Below are 23,209 nucleotides of genomic sequence, written 5' to 3'. Positions count from 1 at the left end.
ATGGAGACATGATGAAATCTTTGGAAAGTGTAATCATCTGGGCTAATGTCTTCCCTTAAAATTTGCCTGTGCCTTCAAGTATTGGCCACTGAGTCACAGCCAAACTCTATGGCTTTAGGTTAGGGATCAAAGAACCAAACAGGACAAGTAAGTGTCAAATATAAGTCAGTAATTTCTGCCATGTTGACCTCTAATCTTATGAGGTGAAAGGAATTTCCTAGAACACCAATATTTCATACCCACATCAATATGAGCACTCCTCAGGAAAAAGAGATGATAACTCTCTCCTGAACAAGGTGGCTCTCTCTTGGTAGGCCAAATAGTGATTAGTCACAGGATATCAAAAGAGAATTTCAGGCTAGTTCTCAGTACACTGTATCTTATGGCCATGGACAATCAAGGTGCAGAGCCTTGATTAAATTCCAAGAAGTAGTCTCTAAATCCCCAGCCTTGCCAAACAACATATGAAGTCTTCCCAATTGTCCAAACATTGACTCAATATTCCAACGATTCTCATTTCAAAGTTAATTTGTTCATATGCTTTAGTTGATATTTACTGTGTTGACATGGAACCACATCCTTCCCAAATTCCTTCCCTGAGTATGTTGCACCTCTCTCTAATCTTCACTTGCCTATCATTAATTTCAAAAACAAAATGCCAGCCTAGGAAGTTATGTTGTGTCAAAATTTTTCTCATGGAACCTGAGGCCTCGGTGATTTGTGACAACTTTGCTCTGTTTGGACTCATGAACTAGGGTCTTCTTTTCAGTTTCGTGTCATTCCCATCTGTTTCTCTTTACCAAATATGGATCCATGACAGAACCTTTTTCACTCTCCATGCGACTTCAACTCACTGTACTGTTCAAGAAGCAGTGTTGCCAAATGAATTTAAAATCCAGGTTAAACCTTGCAGAGGAATGATAATGCCCATGCAGTTGAATGTGGAACACAGAAGTACCTTGAAAGAGACTCAACAGTCTTCATGTAACTGTGTCATTACCATCTCCTTGATAAAATATGGGGTGCTGAAGCAGAATGCTGGCATTTCCTCAGAAGTGAAGAAAATTTCACAGGTGAACTGGCTTTTTCTAGTGCAATCATTTAATTCAGTCTTAGAATACAATAGCACTTTGTGCTTTTACTGACATTCTTTGTAAACTATACAAGAAAAATTTTGGGTGCTGGACATTATAGTTCATCAGAGGGAGTAGAGACACAGTTTGAGAAAAACACTTGGACCTATCCTCTGTGTCCTTGAACTTTTTCATTACTCTCTGATTCTGGAGTCTGGTCAGTGTCAATATTCCACGAGAGTTCTTACACAATTTATCTCACCCTAATTTTTTTAAGTAAGCAATGTCATAATAGTGCCTTGATTGCATGCTCTTTCCTCCTTTAGAGATAACCTACTTCAAACCTTCAAGGAAGGTTTCCCTTGCATAAATGGAAGAAGGCTCTACCCTGCAGCATTCTCCTCTTCCATGTGCCCACTTCAAGCTCTCAGGCAGTGTTGGCCTGCTAGGTAAGAGCTGGGTTTGTGTGCTATAGAAACAATGTTGCTTTATTGTGTCTTGAAATGGGTCATTGATGACAACCCAATTTCATGAAGAGAGCTGATGACATCAAAATACTCATCCCGGTGTACGCTGAGGCCCAGCCAGAGGCACAGGGTTACAGGACGTCCCTTACCACTTTGGACTCCTCCAAGGGCACTTGCATCAAGTTCCCAGATATACTTGCCCTTTGTCCCCTGATCAGAAATAGACAAAAAACTTGTGCTCCTTTTTTGGCAAGAGTGATGCCAACAGTAAACTAGAGGCATACACAAATCTTGTACAAGTCTGCATGTCACCACCACTTCTGATGGCCCTGTCAGTTTTTGGTGTTTTGCAAGCATCTGGCATGCCCACCTAGAGCCATGGAGACATGATGAAATCTTTGGAAAGTGTAATCATCTGGGCTAATATCTTCCCTTAAAATTTTCCAGTGCCTTCAAGTATAGACCACTGAGTCACAGCCAAACTCTATGGCTTGAGGTTAGGGATCAACGAACCAAACAGGACAAGTAAGTGTCAAATATAAGTCAGCAATTTCTGCCAAGATGACATCTAATATTTTGAAGGGAAAGGAATTTCCTAGAACACCGATATTTCATACCAACATCACTATGAGCACTCCTCAGGAAAAAGAGAGGATAACTCTCTCCTGAACAAGGCGGCTCTCTCTTGGTTGGCCAAATAGTGAGGAGTCAGAGGATATCAAAAGAGAATTTCAGGCTAGTTCTCAGTTCCTTGTATCTTATGACCATGGACAATCAAGGTGCAGAGCCTTGATTAAATTGCAAGAAATATTCTATAAATCCCCAGCCTTGCCAAACAACATATGAAGTCTTCCCAATTGTCCAAACATTGACTCAATATTCCAACTATTCTCATTTCAAAGTTAATTTGTTCTTGTGCTTTAGTTGATATTTACTGTGTTGACATTGAACCACATCCTTACCAAATTCCTTCCCTGAGTATGTTGCACTTCTCTACACTTCACTTGCCTATCGTTAATTTCAAAAACAAAATGCCAGCCTAGGAACTTGTCTTTTGTCAAAATTTTTCTGATGGAACCTGAGGCCTCGGTGATTTCTGACAACTTTGCTGTGTTTGGACTCATGAACTAGGGTATTCTTTTCAGTTTAGTGTCATTCCCATCTGATTCTCCTTACCAAATATGGATCCATGACAGAACATTTTTCACTCTCCATGAGCCTCCAACTCACTGTAGTGTTCAAGAAGCAGTGTTGCCCAATGAATTTAAAAATTTAGGTTAGACCTTGCAGATGAATGATAATGCCCATGCAATTGAATGTGGAACACAGAGGTACCTTGAAAGAGACTCTACAGTCTACATGTAACTTCATGATTACCATCTCCTTGATAAAATATGGGGTGCTGAGGCAGAATTCTGACATTTTCTCAGAAGTGAGGCAAATTTCATAGGTGAACTCGCTTTTGCTTCTAGAGTAAGCATTTCATTCTGTCTTAGAATACAATAGCACTTTGTGCTTTTAGTGACATTCTTTGTAACCTATACAAGAAAAATTTTGGGTTCTGGACATTGTAGTTCATCAGAGGGAGTAGAGATATAGTTTGAGAAAAACACTTGGACCTATCCTCTGTGTCCTTGAACTTTTTCATTACTCTCTGATTCTGGAGTCTGGTCAGTGTCAATATTCCAGGAGAGTTCTTACACAATTTATCTCACCCTAATTTTTTTAAGTAAGCAATGTCATACTAGTGCCTTGATTGCATGCTCTTTCCTCCTTTAGAGAAAACATACTTCAAACCTTCAAAGAAGGTTTCCCTTGCATAAATGGAAGAAGGCTAAACCCTGAATCATTCTCCTCTTCGATGTGCCCACTTCAAGCTCTCAGGCAGTGTTGGCCTGCTAGGTAAGAGCTGGGTTTGTGTGCTATAGAAACAAAGTTGCTTTGTTGTGTCTCGAAATGGGTCAATTATGACAACCCAATTTCATGAAGAGAGCTGATGACATCAAATTAGTCATCCAGGTGTACGCTGAGGCCCAGCCAGGAGCACAGGGTTACAGGAGATCCCTTAACACTTTGGACTCCTCCAAAGGCACTTGCCTCAAGTTCCCAGATGCACTTGCCCTTTGTCCCATGATTTGAAATATACAAAAACCTTGTGCTCCTTCGTTGGCAAGAGTGATGCGAACGGTAAACTAGATGCCTACTCAAATCTTGTACAAGTCTGCATGTCACCACCATTTCTGATGGCCCTGTCTGTTTTGGTGTTTTCCAGGTATGTGGCATGCCCACTTGGAGCCAATCAGAAATTTTTTGCAAGTGGAACCATCTGGTGAATTGGCTTCCCTTAGAAATGTCCTCTGCCTTCACTTACTGGCCTCTGAGTCTCAGCCAATCTCAGTGGTTTGAGGTTAGGTAAAAAATAACCAAACATGACAAGTAAGTGTCAAATATAAGTAAAAAATTTCTGGTATGCAGAACTCTTATTTTATGATGGGAATAGAATTTCCTAGAACACTGATATTTCACACCCACATCAATATGAGGCACTCCTCATGAAAAGGAGAGGATAACTCTCTCCTCAACAAGATGTCTCCATCTTGGTTGTCCAAATGGTGAATAGTTACAGGATATCCACAGAGAATTTCAGGCTTGTCCTCAGTTTTCTGTATCTTGTGACCCTGGAGAATCAAGGTGCAAAGCCTTGATTATAGAGTCAGAGGTTGTCTATAAATCTCCAGTCTTGTCAAACAACATATGAAATCTTTCCAATTGTCCAAATATTGAGTCAATATTCCAACTATTCTCATTACAATGGTAATTTGTGATATTTGTTGTGTTGAGATGGAAACCCATCCTTCCCATATTCCTTCCCCGTGTATGATCCCATACTCTCTATACTTCACTTGCCAATCGTTAATTTAAAAAACAAAATGTCAGCCTAGGAAGTGTCTTTTGTCACAACTTTTCTTATGGAATCTGAGCCCTCAGGGATTTGTGACAACTTTGCTCCGTTTGGACTCGTGAACTAGTGTCTTCTTTTCAGTTTTGTTTCATTGCAATCTATTTAACCATACCAAAGATGGATCCATGACAGAACATTTTTCACTCTCCATGTGCCTCCAACTTCCTGTAGTATTCAAGAAACAGTATTGTCCAATGGATTTAAAAGTTCAGGTTAGACCTTGCAGAGGAATGATCCTGCTATAGCCCACCAAGCTCTTCCCCATAATGGGGTCCACTTTGTAACTGCCGGTTATGCTTCTTAGGTTCGTGGGTCAGTGCCTTGCAAGATAGTGTGTGGGAATGGAGACTGGGAGAAAGGGGACAAGACAGGGAGTCTGATCTGGAGGTGAGACATAGTCTGCTCTGGAAATGGAGTCTGTCCTGTTCTATCCTCAAGTCTCTCCTTTCATATCTCTCCTAAAGTCTCGCTTTGAGTCTTGCCTTGAGTCTTGCCTTTAATCTCGAATTGAGTCTTTCCTCGAGTCTCACCTTGAGTCTCACCTTGAGTCTCTCAAGTGCTGGGATTAAAGATCTGTGCCATGACTGTCTGGCCTTGATTGAAAGGATCAAGATAATTATCAGAGTTTTCTCAGCTGTTGTAGGCTGTTGAAAACAAGTCTCTTGTCAGGGTATATGCTTCAAGATGGCTACGAAGATGATAGCCGCTTTCTGCTCTGAGTCGGCTCCCAGCAGGTTCCCCATTTTAAATTTATTTTTAAAAGGGAAGGCTGGGAAAACTTATGGAAACCATGCCTGTCTTAGGTTGAAACAAAGGACCCCAGCCTCCCTTTCTCATCTCTGGATACTCAACAGCCACTGGTTGAGTTCTTGTCTTGGGATCGTGAGACCTCCCAGTTTGGGGCAAGGGTCTTGAAGTGTTCTCTTACCTGTCATTGACTATCCGACTTACTGCATAAGTTAGGGGTTACTCCTTGTCAGTCTTGATGACAGAGGCTTTGGAGAACCCTACTTCCAGCCTGTAATAAGGGGCCTATATGGGTTTCATCTGAATAGCGTCTATCTATTGTCGTACAAAAGCCATCAGTTTGTTGAACAGCATGAACCCAAGAGACAAGAGACTTAGCAATGTCTGAATGGTTATTGTAAAAGCACCACTCTTTTTAGCATAGCATATAACTCTGTTGGAGGAGTAAAAAGTATACGCCTCTTCTATTCTGTAGCACTATTTCATCTAAGAAGGATAATGAATTTTACAAATGCATTATAGCAGTTTCCCTTCTTTCTAAATCTAAATCTACAGAAGTACAGAACTGATCATAGGTTTGATCTTAACAAAACAAATAAAGAAAATCCCCATTCCTGTCCCAGTCAATCCTAAACACAGAAAAACATTATAGTAACTGTGGTAATGGGTTTTCTCTTGCATCTAAACAATGTACCCCACTAAATCATAAATCAGGGAACCAAAAGTCCAATAGAGCCACCCTGGAGGTGTTGGCAGTGATGCCTTCTTCCGCACTGAGAACTTCCCAAGTCTGGTTTGTTGGTTGATGTGCTTCTGTTTGAAGACAATTGTGAAGCATCTTCATGTTTCCTGTAAAGAAAAAATACACTTCTCAGGGGGTTTCTCCTCCCTGGATTTGTTATTGTTGTCTATTTGTTTGATCAATCTCTTTGGGTGCCAGCATGTGGCACCTTCCATTTGGGAATATATGCAGACAGAACCTTTTCTCCAGATAAGCACTGGATCTGGACCATCCCAGGTTCCAGTTAATGCGTCTTTACAGAGGACTGTTGCAAAATTCTTTTTGGTATTAGGATGTCAGAATCTATCTGCAGCAGATTTTCCTTCAGAATCCGAAGTTTAAAAATTTAAAATAAAGAGCATGTGATGAAGGATATTTCTAGGGGATCCCTTAGTAGGGAACCATTCCCCATTTTAAATTTTTTTCAAATTGACATTTAATGGTTTGATGTGCCCTTTCTACCATACCTTGACCCTGTAGATTATATGGAATACCTGTTTTATGTAGTATTCTCAATTTTTCACAAAATTGGTGGAAACTGGAGCTTGTATAACCTGGGCCATTGTCAGTCTTGATCTGTTTTGTCACACCCAATACAGCGATTGTAGCAAGCATATGATTGATCACATGTTTGCTTGCTCCTCCAGTTTGTAATGTCGCATAAATGAAACCACTGTATGTATCTACACATACATGTGTATATTTTTGATTTCCAAATTCATTATAATGGGTAACATCCATTTGTTATAGACTGTTTGGTATCAGTCCCTTTGGATTCACACCTAAATGAGGAACTGGTAAAAGTGTAACACATGATTGACGTTGTTTGACAATTTGTCTAGCTTGTTCTCTGGTAATTTTAAACATGACCTTTAAAGTTTTAGAATTAAGGTGATGTAACTCATGAGCCTTTATGGTCTGTTCTAAGTTAGATGGCAGATCTGATAAAGTCACTGTGGCTATACGAGTGGCTAGATCTGCCTTGGTGTTTCCTTCAGCGAGAGGACCTGGTAGCCCAGTGTGGGCTCTCAGGAGTCCTATAAAGAATTTACTCTTTCTACTCAAACTTAATTGTTGGCACTGTAAAAACAAATCAGCTGTTTCTGAGGAGTGTTTTATTTGCACAGCAGTTTCTAGCAGAGGAATAGATTGAGCTATATATGAACTATCTGTGTAAATATTAATGGTTTGATTTGGAAATGCTTGAAACACAGCCACAACAGCGTGTAATTCAACCAATTGAGCTGACACAGCTGACGTAGCAAAGGAAATTACTTGATCTTAAAGGCATAAGCAGTCATTCCTGATAAGGACCTATCAGTGAAAACTAGCAAAGCTTCCTTTATAGGTGCATGTGCAGTACGAGATGGAAAAACAAATGCATGGTGATTACAAAATTGAACTAATTTGTCTGGCAGATAATGGTTATCTAGTTGACCACCAAATAAAGCACATGCTATAGGCCAAACTTCAGAACCCTGCATAAGCCAATTAACCTGATGTCTTGTATATGGTTGTACTATGACATCAGGATCTTTTCCAAAATATTTTCGACTGTTATCTCTGCCTAACATAATCATATCTGTTACAGCTGCATAGTATGGATAAAGAATCTTTTTAGGGGATGAGGGAAGATTAATCCATAATATGGGTGCAGTTTGCCAAAAAACTGCAGTAGGAGTTAGTTTAGTCTTAAAAATAAGAAAATATAAAGGCTTAAAATAATTAATATGAGTTACAAATTGGGATGAAATAGCATTCTCAACCTTCTGTAAGGCTTTTCTATGCTCCTCTCTTAGAGCCCTGCCAGACTTAGGGTCAGGATCTCCTTGGAGAATGTCAAACAAAGGTTTCGACTCTCTTGTCGTAAGTTTCAAATATGGTCATAGCCAATTAATGTCTCCCAAAAGTTTATGAAAATCATTAAATGTCTTAAGGGAATCAGTCCTCAAAGTGGCCTTACTGTTAATAATACATGGACCATTAATCTGAAATCCTAAATAAGTATATGGATCTTGTAATTGTACCTTTTCTGGTGTTATTTGTAGCCCTGCAGTCTGTAAAGCTGTTTTAAGATCATCAAAGCACTGGAGTACCTGTTTTCCATCTTTTCCCACTATTAAAATATCATCCATGAAATGATTTATGTAGATTTGTTTCCACATGGTTCTAACGCCCTCTATGGCAGAAGCCACAAACTTTTGGCACAAGGAAGGACTGTTAGCCATACCCTGAGGCAAGCCCTTCCATTGATATCTTTTCATAGGTTCTCTAAAGTTTATAGCAGGAACACTAAAAGCAAAGCGCTTTCTATTGTTAGGATGCAAAGGGATAGTAAAGAAACAGTCTTTTAAATCTATAACTATTTTATAATAGCCTAAAGGTATGGCCACTGGTGTGGGCAGCCTAGGTTGAAAGGTTCCCATCAGAATCATGGTCATGTTAACAGCCCTCAAGTCTTGTAACAATCTCCACTTTCCTGACTTTTTCCTAATGACAAATATTGGGGTATTCCAGGGAGAGTTACTCTCTTCTAAATGTCATGCCTGTAATTGCTCCTGCACTAGCAATTGAACAGCTTGTAATTTTTCGGTTGTTAGGGACTACTGATCCACCCAGATGGGCGAGTCCTCCTTCCAGGTGATGGGATCAGCACAACGCCCTAGGGGTGCAGCTGTATCAATAGCCTCCATCAAAACTACCCCAAGCCTCTTCTTCCAGGGTTACCATGGACCTCAATAGGATGAGTAATCCCATTTTCATGTTTTCCTAATCCTTTTGCTGGAGAAAATCCAGAGTTTATCATTTGAGCCATGATTACTTCATTAGGGCTGTACATAATCAATCCTAACTGGGATAATAGATCTCTGCCCCAGAGATTAATGGGAAGGCCCGGGATGACATAGAGTTGTATATTCTCTGTATTCCCTTCTTTATCTTTCCATATCAGCACCTTAGAGCTTTGCTGTAGATTTTAACTTTGGCCAATACCCCTTTATTGGTTAAAGTTGGGGTCAGAGGCCAGATGGCAGGCCAATCGTTTTGTTTGATAATCATCACATCAGCTACTGTATCAACCAAACCTTGGAATGCCTTCCCATCAAGCAATATTGTCATCATAGATTTTTGTTTAACTATAGTCTGTACCCAGTATGCATCAGAGGAACCAAAGCCTTGATCCCCTCTCTTAGGACTCTTATATTTGTGATTAGTAGGAATCAATGGAAGTAACAATAGTTGAGCTATCCTTTTTCCTGTAGGAATAGTGACTATATTCTGTATTGCCTTGGCCATTACCTTAATCTCACCTTGATAATCATTGTCTATAACTCCAGAAAAAATTTGTAGTCCCTGCATAGTAGCACTGCTTCTTCCCACTATCAGGCCAAACACATTTGGACAGAGTGGTCTAAACACACCAGTGGGTAAAGCCTGAGGTCCCATTTCTGGGGTTAGTACTGTGTGGGTGGCAGAACTGAGGTCCAGTCCTGTGCTTCCTGGGGTTGCTTGACTAAGTTCTCAAAGAGGTTGTTGTTTGCTGGTATGATACTGACTACCCCATAAGCCTGTTTTGACTGTATTGGCTCAGGTCTTGGGGCTGGCCCCTGTTCCCATTTCCTTGATTATGGGAAAGGGTGTTTCTTTGTACATCTGTCTTGGACCTACATTCACTAGCCCAATGCCTTCCAAGTTTGCAACATGGACATAGGCCAGGCTGTATTCTAGGCTATCTCTGGGTTAAATCATTTTCTGCCTTGCAATCTTTGGCAAAGTGTCAAGACTTGCCACATTTAAAACAGGCCTTTTTGTCTCTGCTTGCCAAAAAAATCTCTTACTGATTGTCTTTGCATGGCTGCTGCCATAGCTAAGTTCTGTTGGTAGGAGGGCCCTATGTCAGAACAGAGTCTGATATACCCAGTATGGTCTGTCTTTTTCCTATAGGGGCTAATGGCTGCTTAGCAGGCAGGATTGCCATTTTCATATGCAAGCTGCTCCACATAATCTACATCTGCCTCTATATTACCAAAAATCCTCCCTGCTGTTGTCATTAATCGATGAACAAAATCAGAAAATTGTTCATCTGGCCCTTGTCTGACTGAGGTCAAAGATGCACCAGGGTCTCCCTTTACCTGGAGTTTGTGCCAAGCCTTCATGGCTGCATTTTGAATTTGAGCAAATAAGCCTCAGTCATATTGCATCTGGTTATCACTAGAAGCAAATTGCCCTTCTCCTACTAAGGCTTCAAAGGACCAACCATTATCTGCCTGAATATTTCTCCTAGCTGTCTCTTTATAATTCTCATGATACTCTGATTTTCAAATAAGATAGTCACCACCACTAAGAACTGCTCTCACTAGAGCATTCCAATCACCAGGAGTCAGCCACTCCTCTGCAACAGATTCTAAGATTGCAAGAGTAAAGGGAGCAGTGGCATCATATTCTGCCACCAAATTTTTTAATTCTTTAATAATTTGAAAATTAAACCCTGTGTGATGTCTCCAAGCAACCCCTTGAGCATCTCTAGTCTCTGATACAGGGAAAACTTTATCCTCTCTCTCCTCTAGCTGATCTCTAGCTGAACTAAAACCAGAGGGCAGAGGCTGCCTTTGGACTCCAGGTTGAGGAATTTGAGGACCTGAGGGATTTTTGTTGTCCTCTCGAGACATCTTCCCTGTCTTTAATTTTTGTAGCTGATTAATTAAGTCCCGATACTCTTTCTCTAACACTATTTGTTGTTTAAGCAGAGAAATTTTGTCCTGTAACTCATTTCTGAAATATACAGCAACCATCTCCATAGCAGGAGCATCTGGAGGTGGAGGAGCAGAGGGAAGGGGTCTCTGGGAAGAGGACCATTCATGGTCGTAATTTTTGGCTGTCTCTTCCTCTAGGTCAGCACAATCTGGCTCTGACGAATCGATTATTTCAATCTTTGGTTGTATTTTGGATTCTATGCTTTTCTTTTTCTTTTGAACATGAAAGACAGCATTTAAACAGCAAAACAGAAGCAAACAATTGACACACATTAGCAGCAAACAACTAAACAAAAACAAAGAGTTGAAATCAGGCTGAGAGTTGAATTCAGGCTGACTTCTTATTTGCCACATTATCATTACTATGACCTACTGTTCTCCACATGGCAGGTTTTCACAGCAATCACCTTTGTTTCACTTCTGAATTTTCAGTCGATCCTTCTTCTGGTAATGTCCCTTACTGGGTTTCTCCTTCTTGCTGCCTCACGTTTGGCGCCACTTTATAGCCGCCTGAGCTGTTCCATGTTTGAGGAGCCACTTTGTAACAGCCCTTTCTGCTGCTTCGTTTCATGCGTCAGGGCCTAGCAAGAGAGAGTGTGGGGACAGAGACTGGAAGAATAGAGACAAGACAGGGAGTCTGATCTGGAGACGAGACAGAGTCTTCTCTGGAGATAAGACAGAGTGTGCTGAGTCTGCTCTGGAGACTTAGTCTGCCCTATTCTCCCCTCAAGTCTCTCCTTTTATATCTCTCATCAAGTCTCGCCTTGAGTCTCGACTTTAATCTCTCCTTGAGTCTTGTCTTGAGTCTCGCCTTTAATCTCACCTCGAGTCTTGCCTTGAGTCTTACCTTGAGTCTCTAAAGTACTGGGATTAAAGCCCTGTGCCACCACTGACTGGCCTTGATTGAAAGGATCAAGATAATTATCAGAGTGTGCTCAGCTGTTGTAGGCTGTTGAAAACAAGTCTTTTGTCAGGGTATACGGTTCAAGACAACTGCAAATATGATAGCTGTTTTCTGCTCAGAGTCAGCTCCCAACATCCTGCCCTTGCAATTGAATGAGGAACAGAGAGGTACCTTCAAACGGACTGTATAGTCTACATGTAATTGCATGTTTATTGTCTTGTTCACATAATTTTGGGTGCTGAAGCAGAATGCTGGCATTTCCTCAGAAGTAAGGCAAATTTCATAGGTGAACTGGCTTTTGCATCTAGAGTATGCAATTAATTCTGTCTTAGAATACAATGGTACATTGTGCTTTTAGTGATATTCTTAGTAACCTATACAAGAAATCTTGTGGGTGCTGGACCTTGTAGTTCAGAAGAGGCAGTAGAGAAATACTCTGAAAAAACATTTGGACTTATCCTCTGTGTCAAGGAGGTGTATGACTCACTCAGTGAAAACATGCAGGTTAGTCTTTAGGGAAGAATGAACCCTCCTTTTAAATTGATAGAGCAAAACATGGGTTCCTTCAAAGGGACTCTATAAACTCTAAGAAGTAGCCTTTTTATTGGTACCATTTTTATGAATTGCAGATCACAATCTGAGTATTGGATGCTACACAATGGTTTGTCTTAGGTCATATGATCTGTGTACTGCTTTAGAGGGAGTAATACATCTGGGATGGACTGCATTTGTCCTGAATTATTTCATAGACCTTCTCACCGAGGTAGAGAAAAAAAAAACCCTTTAAGGAGCCCTTCACAGTAGAATTATAGGCAGTAGCAGTTAGGATTCTGTTCAATTGAATTATTCGTGGCAAACTCTTACACTGTTTCCCTCCACTTAAATAGTGTATTTGTGACAGAAAATGAAGTGCCTTCACATCTTCCTCTTTACTTTTTACTAGAAGAAATTCTTCAACTTTTCAAGCTAGTAATCCCTTGCATCCCTGGCAGAGCATTCAACCTTGCAGCCCTCCACACTCACATGTGAATATTCCTCCTTCTGAAGCACTTTCTGCCTGCTAGGTAAGCACTGGTGTTGTGTGATATCAAAGCATAGGAAGCTGTGTTCTCTCTAAGCTTTGGTCAATGATGAAAATCTAATGTAATGAAGATTGGTAATGACATAAAAATCATGCTCAATAGGATTACACTGAGGTCCAACAAGGAGAACATGGTTCCAAGTAGTCATTAAACTCTTTTGGGATTTCTTGAAGGGACTTCCACGAGGTCCTCACAAGCCCTTGTCCTGTTTCCCATGAGAGGAAACCTGGACACTCCTAGTGAACTTACCCACCTAATTATGAATTTATAAACATTCTTAGAAAAGAATGACACATTCCTGATCATGGGTTTCCATTTTGGTTGATCATATTTACAGGAAAACTGAAAATCTACACAGACTTCCATGCCTCGGCAGAATTTGCTCTTTTTATGATACAGGAGACCAATTGCACAGAGCCTTGATTAGTGAGAAAGTTTTGTCTCTAGATTTCGAGTATGGAAGGCCTCTATATAATGACTTTGCAAAAGGCAAAATTACTGTAAATTATTTGAAAAACGGTCACTCCATAGTTAAGTTTCCATGCGAATGGGTTAAGGTTTTGTGTGTTGCCTTATTTCCCACATACTTCCATATTTCCTTTTCAGTGTGTCCTGCACCTCTTTCCAATATTCACTGCATTCAGCAACGAAGCTTCACTGCATTCAGGAAACTAATGGTTACCTTAGAAGCTGTTTCACGGGGAACAACATTTTCAGGAACCGAATGTCAATGTCATTCATGTAAATCCTTCCCCTTCTAAACTCAACTCAACTCAACTCAAAATAGGTTCACCTTTTAATTATATAGAACTGACAATCCATTACACCTTAAAACAAACTGATTTGGGGCAGAACATTGAAAATGCTCTGCCTTGCCCCAGAACCAGTGAAGAGTTCAAGTAACGATATGACTCACTTAGTGTAAACGTGAAGGTTAGGCTTTTGAAACAAATGAAATCTATCTTCAAACTAAAAGAGGAAAATATGGGTTCTTTAAAAAGACTCTGTAAACTGAAAGAAGTTGCCTTTTTATGGTAAGGTTTTTATCAATTGCTGATCTCAAGCTGAGTGTTGGACCCTACCTATAGGATTGGAACAGAGCATATATGAACTCACTATTGATTTTGATTTAGAGGGTGCATTATGTCTATGTTGGAACATATTTTTCCTTCATGACTGAATAGACCTTCCCACAGAGGTAGACGAAAGAAACCCTTGGTGGTGCTCTTCACAATAGAATAGAATAAGGAGGAGCAGTAGGGATTCTGGTAAACTGAAATAGTACTGGAGGGCTCTACACTGTTGCTTTCCAAATAAATAGCTTAGTTGTGTGATTGCATAGACCTCCTCGCAAAGTTAGGATAACTTTCCGTTACAAAACTCACAAACATGGTTCACCTTCTCAGTATACAGACATGGCAAGCCATTACACCTTAAAACAAATTGACTATGGGCAGAACATTGAACATGCTATGCTTAGACCCAGGAGCTGTGATGAGTTCAAGGAACAGTATGATTCACTTAGTATAAACATGTAGGATAGGCTTTGGAGACGAATGAACCCTCCCTTAAACCAGAACGGGGAAAATGTGGGTTCCTTCAAAGAGACTTTAAAAACTCTAAGAAGTTGCCTTTTTATGATACAGTTTTTATCAATTGCTGATCTCAAGCTGAGTGTTGGACCCTACTCGATATCTTGGCATAGTGCATATACGATTTGACTACAGCTTTAGAGGGAGTACTATGTCTGGCTTGGAAGGCATTTGTCCTCTATGATTGCCTAGACCCTCTCACCAACTTGGAAAAAAGAAACATTTGTGGTTGCCATCACAGTAGGACAGAATACTCAGCAGCAGTTGGGATTCCGCTCAATTGAATTATTCCTGAAGAGCTCTTGTACTGTGGCTTTCCATTTAAATAGTTTAGTTGTGATGGAAAATGAAGTACCTTGACAGCTTCCCCTTTCCTCCTTTGGAGAAGACATTCTTCAAATTTTCAAGCTAGTAATCCATGGTAACCATGGCAGAGCATTCCACCATGCAGCCCTCCACACTGACATGGGAACATTCCTTCCGGGGAAGCACTATCTGCCAGCCATGTAAGCACTGGTGTTGTGTGATATCGAAGCATAAGAAGCTGTGTTCTATGTAGGCTTGGGTCAATGATGACAACCCATTGTCATGAAGAGAGGTGATGACATAAAAATCATGCTCAATAGGAATACTCTGAGGTCCAACCAGGAGGACAGGGGTCCAAGTGGTCCTTTAGCTCATTGGGGACCTCTTGTGGGGACTTTCCTGAGGTCTTCACAAGCCCTTGTCCTGCTTATCATCAGAGGAAACCTGGACACTCCTGGTCAACATGTCTTGGCAAAGACTGTGTGCCAACAAGGACCTAGTCTCACATTCTACTTGAATGCAAGACTGCAAGTCTCCCCTACTGATCACAGCCTTGTCTTTTCTGGTGTTTTTCAGTCATCTGATATGCCCTGGTAGAGCCCAGAGACTCACAGATCTCACGTAAGTGTAATGATCTTTGCATTTGACTTCCCTTAGAAATGGCCCATGCCTTCATGTTTTGCTGTTAGAATCTCAGCCACTCTGAGGACTTGATTTTCAGAAAAGATAGTAACCATATGCAGCAAGGGAGGGTCAGTTGTCAGTGTAGTCTGCCATATAGATATTGAGATTTACAGGATGAAAAGAATTTGTTGAAATCCAAATTATTCTTACCCACCTAAGGATGAGCTAATCAAAGTTCTAAGAAGAGGATAAGTCATTCCTCATCATGGGATTCCAACTTAGTTTAACAAATTGGCAGGAGTGACAGGATATCTGCAGATCCTTCGAAGACTTTTCAGCATTTGCTCATTTTATGACACAGGAGACCCAGGAGACAGAGCCTTGATCAGTGAGAGTGAAGTTTTCTGCAGATTTCCAGTATGGGAGGCCTCCAGATAATGTCTTTGCAAAAGGCAAAACTACTGTCAATAAGTTGAAAAACCCTCACTCCACAAGAAACATTTCCATGTGGATGAGTTAAGGTTTCATGTGTTGCCTTGGTTCCCACAAAATTCTATGTTTACTTTGCACTGTTTCAAGCAGCTCTTTCTTCTTTTCACTGCATTCAAAAAAGAGGTTTCACTGTATTCAGGAAATAAATGCCAACTTTGGAATTTGTTTAACAAGATACCACATTTTCAGGAACCGAATGACAATGCAAGTCTGCAAGTCTCCCCTACGGATCACAGCCTTGTGTTTTCTGGTGTTTTTCAGTCATCTGATATGCCCTGGTAGAACCCAGAGACTCACAGATCTCAGGTAAGTGTAATGATCTTTGCGTTTGACTTCCCTTAGAAATGGCCCATGCCTTCATGTTTTGCTGTCAGAATCTCAGCCACTCTGAGGACTTGATTTTCAGAAATGATAGTAACCATATGCAGCAAGGGAGGGTCAGTTGTCAGTGTAGTCTGCCATGTAGATATTGAGATTTACAGGATGAAAAGAATTGCTGAAATCACAAATATTCTTACCCAACTAAGGATGAGCTAATCAAAGTTCTAAGAAGAGGATAACTCATTCCTCATCATGGGGTTCCAACTTGGTTTACCCAATTTGAAGGAGTGACAGGATATCTGCAGATCCTGCCAAGACTTTGCAGAATTTGCTCATTTTATGACACAGGAGACCCAGGGGACAGGGCCTTGATCAGTGAGAGTGAAGTTGTCTCTAGATTTCCAGTATGGGAGGCCTCCACATAATCTCTTTGCAAAAGGCAAAACTACTGTCAGTTGTTTGAAAAATCCTCACTCCACATGAAACATTTCAATGTGGATGAGTTAAGGTTTTATGTGTTGCCTTGGTTCCCAAAAACATCTATGTTTACATTGCACTATTTCATGCAGCTCTTTATTCTTTTCACTGCATTGAAAACAGAAGTTTCACCGTATTCAGGAAATAAATGCCTAGTTTGGAATTTGTTTAACAAGATACCACATTTTCAGGAACCGAATGACAATGCCATTCATGTCAACCATTCACCTACAAAAGTCACAAACATGGTTCAGCTTCTCCATATACAGACATGGCAAGCCATTACACCTTAAAACATATTGACTATGGGCAGAACATTGAACACGCTGTGCTTAGACCCAGGAGCTGTGGTGAGTTCAAGGAAGAGTGTGACTCAGTTAGTATAAACATGTAGGTTAGTCTTTGGAGACAAATGAACCCTCCCTTCAACCAGAACGGGGCAAATGTGGGTTCCTTCAAAGAGACTCTAAAAACACTAAGAAGTTGCCATTTTATGGTACAGATTTATCAATTGCTGATCTCAAGCATTGTGTTGGACCCTAACCCAGATCTAGGCATAGTGCATATATGATCTGACTACTGCTTTAGAGGGAGTACTATGTCTGGGTTGGAACACGTTTGTCCTGTGTGATTGCATAGACCTTCACACCAAGTTAGAAAAAAGAAACCATTGTGGTTGTCCTTCACAGTAGGACAGAATAGCCAGCAGCAGTTGGGGTGCTCCTCAATTGAATTATTCCTGGAGAGCTCTTGCACTGTGGCTTTCCACTTAAATAGTTTAATTGTGATGGAAAACGAAGTACCTTTACAGCATCCTCTTTCCTCCTTTAGAGAAGAGGTCCTTCAACTTTTCAAGCTAGTAATCCCTGGTATCCCTGGCAGAGCATTCCACCCTGCAGCCCTCCACACTCACATGTGAACATTATTCCTGGGAAGCACTTTCTGCCTTCCAGGTAAGCACTGGTATTGTTTGATGTCAAAGCATAGGAAGCTGTGTTCTCTCTAGGCTTAGGTCAATGATGACACCCCAGTGACATGAAGAGAGGTGATTAATTAAAAATCATGCTCAATAGGATTACGCTGAGGCCCACCCATGAGGACAGGGGTCCAAGTGGTCCTTTAACTCATTGGGCACCTCTTGGGGGGACTTTCCTGAGGTCCTCACAAGCCCTTGTAATGTTTCCCATGAGAGGAAACCAGGACACTCCTGGTCAAATTGTCTTGGCAAGACTGTGTGCCAACAAGGACCTAGTCTCACATTTTACTTGAATGCAAGACTGCAAGTCTCCCCTACTGATCACAGCCTTGTGTTTTCTGGTGTTTTTCAGTCATATGATATGCCCTAGTAGATCCCAGAGACTCACAGATCTCAGGTAAGTGTAATGATCATTGCTTTTGGCTTCCCTTAGAAATGGCCCTCGCCATCATGTTTTGGTGTCAAAATCTCAGCCACTCTGAGGTCTTGATTTTCAGAAAAGATAGTAACCATATGCAGTATGGGAGGGTCAGTTGTCAGTGTAGTCTGCCATGTAGATATTGAGATTTACAGGATCAAAAGAATTTGATGTAATCCCAATTATTCTTACACACCTAAGGATGAGCTAATGAAAGTTCTAAGAGGAGGATAACTCATTCCTCATCATGGGCTTCCTAGTTTGTGTACCAAATTTGGGGGAGTGACAGGATATCGACAGATTCTTCCAAGATTTGGAGAATTTGCTCATTTTTATGACACAGGAGAACCAGGGGACAGAGCCTTGATCAGGGAGAGTGATGTTGTCTCTAGATTCCCAGTATGGGAGGCCTCCACATAATATCTTTGCAAAAGGCAAAACTACTGTCAATTAGTTGAAAAACCCTCACTCTACAAGAAACATTTGCATGTGGATGAGTTAAGGTTTTATGTTTTGCCTTGGTTCCCACAAACCTCCATGTTTACTTTGCACTGTTTCATGCAGCCCTTTCTTCTATTCACTGCATAAAAAATGAATTTTCACACTATTCAGGAAATAAATGCCTACATTTGAATTTGTTTAACAAGATACCACATTTTCAGGAACTGAATGACAATGCCATTCATGTCAACTATTCCCCTACAAAGCTCACAAACATGGTTCACCTTCTCAGTATCCAGACATAGCAAGCCATTACACCTTAAAACAAATTGACTAGGGGCAGAAAACTGAACATGCGAAGCTTAGACCCAGGAGCTGTGATGAGTTCAAGGAAGAGTATGGCTCACTTATTATAAACATGTAGGTTAGACTTTGGAGACGAATGAACCCTCCCTTCAACCAGAATGGGGCAAATGTGGGTTCCTTCAGAGAGACTCTAAAAACTCTAAGAAGTTGCCTTTTTATGGTACAGTTATTATCAATTTCTGATCTCAAGCTGAGTGTTGGACCCTAACCAATATCTTGGCATAGTGCATTTATGATCTAACTACTGCTTTAGAGGGAGTACTATGTCTGGGTTGGAACACATTTGTCCTGTGTGATTGCATAGACCTTCTCATCAAGTTAGAAAAAAGAAACTGTTGTGGTTGTCCTTCACAGTAGGACAGAATAGCCAGCAGCAGGTGGGATGCTTCTCAATTCAATTATTCCTGGAGAGTTCATGCACTGTGGCTTTCCAGTTAAATAGTTTAGTTGAGATGGAAAATGAAGTACCTTGACAGCTTCCTCTTTCCTCCTTTAGAGAAGAGGTTCTTCAACTTTTCAAGCTAGTAATCCATGGTATTCTTGGCAGAGTATTCCACCCTACAGCCCTCCACACTCACATGTGAACTTCCTTTGCGGGAAGCACTTTCTGCCTGCCAGGTAAGCCCTGGAGTTCTGTGATATGAAAGCATAGGAAGCTGTGTTCTCTCAAGGCTTGGGTCAATGATGACAACCCAATGTCATGAAGAGATGTGATGACATAAAGATTATGCTCAATAGGATTACGCTGAAGCCCAACCAGGAGGTCAGGGGTCCAAGAGGTCTGTTTACTCATTGGGGACCGCTTGAGGGGGACTTTCATGAGGTCCTCACAACACCTTGTCCTGTTTCCAATGAGAGGAAACCTGGACTCTCCTGGTCAACTTGTCTTGACAAGACTGTGTGCCAACAAGTTCCTAGTCTCACATTCTACTTGAATGCAAGACTGCAAGTCTCCCCTAGTGATCACAGCCTTGTCTTTTCTGGTGTTTTTCAGTCATCTGATATGCCCTGGTAGAGCATAGAAACTCACAGATCTCATGTAAGTGTAATGATCATTGCTTTTGGCTTCCCTTAAAAATGGCCCACGCCATCATGTTTTGATGTCAGAATCTCAGCCACACTTAGGTCTTGATTTGCAAAAAAGATAGTAACCAAATGCAGCAAGGAAGGGTCAGTTGTCAGTGTAGTCTGCCATGTATATTGAGATTTACAGGATGAAAAGAAATTGACGAAATCCCAATTATTCTTACCGACCTAAGGATGAGCTAATGAAAGTTCTAAGAGGAGGATAACTCATTCCTCATCATGGGCTTCCAACTTGGTGTACCAAAATTGGAGGAGTGACAGGATATCTGCAGATCTTGCCAAGACTTTGCAGAATTTGCTCATTTTTTGACACAGGAGACCCAAGGAACAGGGCCTTGATCAGTGAGAGTGAAGTTGTCTCTAGATTTCCAGTATGGGAGGCCTCCACATAATGTCTTTGCAAAAGGCAAAACTACTGTCAATTAGTTGAAAAACCCTCACACCACAAGAAATATTTCCATGTGGATGAGTTAAGGTTTTATGTGTTGCCTTGGTTCCCACAAACCTCCATGTTTACTTTGCACTGTTTCATGCAGCTCTTTCTTCTTTACACTGCATACTAAATAGAAGTTTCACTGTATTCAGGAAATAAATGCCTACTTTGGAATATGTTTAACAAGATACCACATTTTCAGGAACTGAATGACAATGCCATTCATGTCAACTATTCCCCTACTAATCTCACAAACACGGTCCACCTTCCCAGTATACAGACGTGGCAAGCCATTACACCTTAAAACAAATTGACTAGGGGCAGAATATTCAACAGACAGTGCTTAGACCCAGGAGCTGTGATGAGTTCAAGGGAGAGTATGACTCACTTAATAAAAAAATGTAGGTTAGTCTTTGGAGATGAATGAACCCTCCCTTCAACCAGAATGGGGAAAATGTGGGTTCCTTCAAAGAGACTCTAAAAACTCTAAAATGTTGCCTTTTTATGGTACAGTTTTTATTAATTGCTCATGTCAAGCTGAGTGTTGTACCCTACCCCATATTTTAACATACTGCATATATGATCTGACTAGTGCTTTAGAGGGAGTACTATATCTGGGTTGGAACGCATTTGTCTTGTGTGATTGCATAGACTTTCTCACCAAGTTAGAAAAAAGAAACTCTTGTGGTTGTCCTTCACAGTAGGACAGAATAGCCAGGAGCAGTTGGGATGCTGATCAAGTGAATTATTCCTGGAGAGCTATTGCACTCTGGTTTCCGCTTAAATAGTTTAGTTGTGATGGAAAATGAAGTACCTTGACAGCTTCCTTTTTCCTTCTTTAGAGAAGACGTTCTTCAAATTTTGAAACAAGTAATCCATGATATCCCTGGCTGAGCATTCCACGCTGAAGCCTGCCACACTCACATGTGAACATTCCTTCCTGGGAAGCACTTTCTGCCTGCCAGGTAAGCAATGGTGTTGTGTGATATCAAAGCATAGGAAGCTGTGTTCTCTCTAGGCTTGGGTCAATGATGACAACCCAATGTCATGAAGAGAGGTGATGACAAAAAAATCATGCTCAATAGGATTACGCTGAGGCCCATCCAGGAGGACAGGGGTCCAAGTGGTCCTTTCACTCATTGGGGACCTCTTGGGGGGACTTTTCTGAGGTCCTCACAAGCCCTTGTCCTGTTTCCCCTGAGAGGAAACCTGGACACTCCTGGTCAACTTGTCTTGGCAAGACTGTGTGCCAACAAGGACCTAGTCTCACATTCTACTTGAATGCAAGACTGCATGTCTCCCGTACTGATCACAGCCTTGTCTTTTCTGGTGTTTTTCAGTCATCTAATATGCCCTGGTAGAGCCCAGAGACTCACAGTTCTCAGGTAAGTGTAATGATCTTTGCTTTTGGCTTCCTTTAGAAATGGCCCACGCCATCATGTTTTGGTTTAAGAATCTCGGCCACTCTGATGTCTTGATTTTCAGAAAAGATAGTAACCATATGCAGAAAGGGAGGGTCAGATGTCAGTGTATTCTGCAATGTAGATATTGGAATTACAGGATGAAAAGAATTTGCCAAAATCCCAATTATTGTTACCCACCTAAGGATGACCTAATGAAAGTTCTAAGAGCAGGATAACTCATTCCTCATCATGGGCCTCCAACTTGGTTTACCAAATTTGCAGGAGTGACAGGATATCTGCAGAACTTCCAAGACTTTTCAGAATTTGCTCATTTTATGACACAGGAAACCCAGGGGACAGAGCCTTGATCAGTGAGAGTGATGTTGTCTCTAGATTTCCAGTATGGGAGGCCTCCACATAATGTCTTTGCAAAAGGCAAAACTACTGTCAATTAGTTGAAAAACCCTCACTCCACAAGAAATATTTCCATGAGAATGAGTTAAGGTTTAATGTGTTGCCTTGGTTCCCACAAACCTCCATGTTTACTTTGCACTGTTTCATGCAGCTCTTTCTTCTTTTCACTGCATGCAAAAACGAAATTTCCCTGTATTCAGGAAATAAGTGCCTACTTTGGAATTTGTTTAACAAGATACCACATTTTCAGGAACCGAATGACAATGCCATTCATGTCAACTATTCCCCTACAAAGCTCACAAACAGGGTTCAGCTTCTCAGTATACAGACATGGCAAATCATTTTACCTTAAAATAAATTGATCACGGGCAGAATATTGAAAAAGCTATACTTAGACCCAGGAGCTTAGATGAGTTCAAGGAAGAGTGTGACTCACTTAGTATAAACATTTAGTTTAGTCTTTGGAGACAACTGCACCCTCACTTCAACCAGAATGGGGCAAATGTGGGTTCCTTCAATGGGACTCTAAGAACTCTAAGAAGTTGCCTTTTTATTGTACAGTTTTTATCAATTGCTGATCTCAAGATGAGTGAGTTGGACCCTACCCAATATCTTGGCATAGTGCATATATGATCTGACTACTGCTTTATAGGGAGTACTATGACTGGGTTGGAACATATTTGTCCTGTGTGATTGCTTAGACCTTCTCACCAAGTTAGAAAAAAGAAACCCTTGTGGTTGTCCTTCACAGTAGGACAGAATAGCCAGCATCAGTTGGGATGCTGCTCAATTCAATTATTCCTGGAGAGCTCTTACACTGTGGCTTTCCACGTAAATAGTTTAGTTGTGATGGAAAATGAAGTACCTTGACAGCTTACTCTTTCCTTCTATAGATAAGACGTTCTTAAAATTTTCTAACTAGTAATCCATGATATCCCTGGCAGAGCATTCCACCCTGAAGCCCTCCACACTCACATGTTAATATTCCATCCTGGGAAGCACTTTCTGCCTGCCAGGTAAGCACTGGTGTTGTGTGATATCAAAGTATAGGAAGCTGTGTTCTCTCTAGGCTTGGGTCAATGATGACAACCCA

General features: G+C 41.0%; 7 non-coding genes across 7 annotated transcripts; all 7 read left to right on the top strand.

Annotated features, from left to right (window-relative positions):
- The first annotated feature begins 1,578 nt into the window (after positions 1-1,578).
- On the top strand, positions 1,579-1,655 carry LOC114635514. The gene has a single exon (XR_003713482.1). It is a non-coding gene; the product is annotated as a small nucleolar RNA SNORD115 (small nucleolar RNA).
- A 1,843-nt stretch (positions 1,656-3,498) lies between these two features.
- LOC114635515 lies at positions 3,499-3,575 on the top strand. The gene has a single exon (XR_003713483.1). It is a non-coding gene; the product is annotated as a small nucleolar RNA SNORD115 (small nucleolar RNA).
- A 9,231-nt stretch (positions 3,576-12,806) lies between these two features.
- On the top strand, positions 12,807-12,885 carry LOC114635519. Its single transcript, XR_003713487.1, has one exon. It is a non-coding gene; the product is annotated as a small nucleolar RNA SNORD115 (small nucleolar RNA).
- Positions 12,886-14,922: 2,037 nt separating this feature from the next.
- Positions 14,923-15,001, top strand: LOC114635517. Its single transcript, XR_003713485.1, has one exon. It is a non-coding gene; the product is annotated as a small nucleolar RNA SNORD115 (small nucleolar RNA).
- Positions 15,002-17,589: 2,588 nt separating this feature from the next.
- LOC114635518 lies at positions 17,590-17,668 on the top strand. Its single transcript, XR_003713486.1, has one exon. It is a non-coding gene; the product is annotated as a small nucleolar RNA SNORD115 (small nucleolar RNA).
- Positions 17,669-19,455: 1,787 nt separating this feature from the next.
- Positions 19,456-19,534, top strand: LOC114635516. Its single transcript, XR_003713484.1, has one exon. It is a non-coding gene; the product is annotated as a small nucleolar RNA SNORD115 (small nucleolar RNA).
- Positions 19,535-21,321: 1,787 nt separating this feature from the next.
- On the top strand, positions 21,322-21,400 carry LOC114635513. The gene has a single exon (XR_003713481.1). It is a non-coding gene; the product is annotated as a small nucleolar RNA SNORD115 (small nucleolar RNA).
- The last annotated feature ends 1,809 nt before the right edge of the window (positions 21,401-23,209 follow it).

The sequence above is a fragment of the Grammomys surdaster genome, unplaced genomic scaffold (assembly GCF_004785775.1).
Source record: "Grammomys surdaster isolate TR1022 unplaced genomic scaffold, NIH_TR_1.0 110752, whole genome shotgun sequence".
NCBI lineage: Eukaryota > Metazoa > Chordata > Mammalia > Rodentia > Muridae > Grammomys > Grammomys surdaster.
The sequence above is the reverse complement of the archived record's forward strand: the minus strand, read 5'-3'. Positions and strand labels throughout refer to the sequence as shown.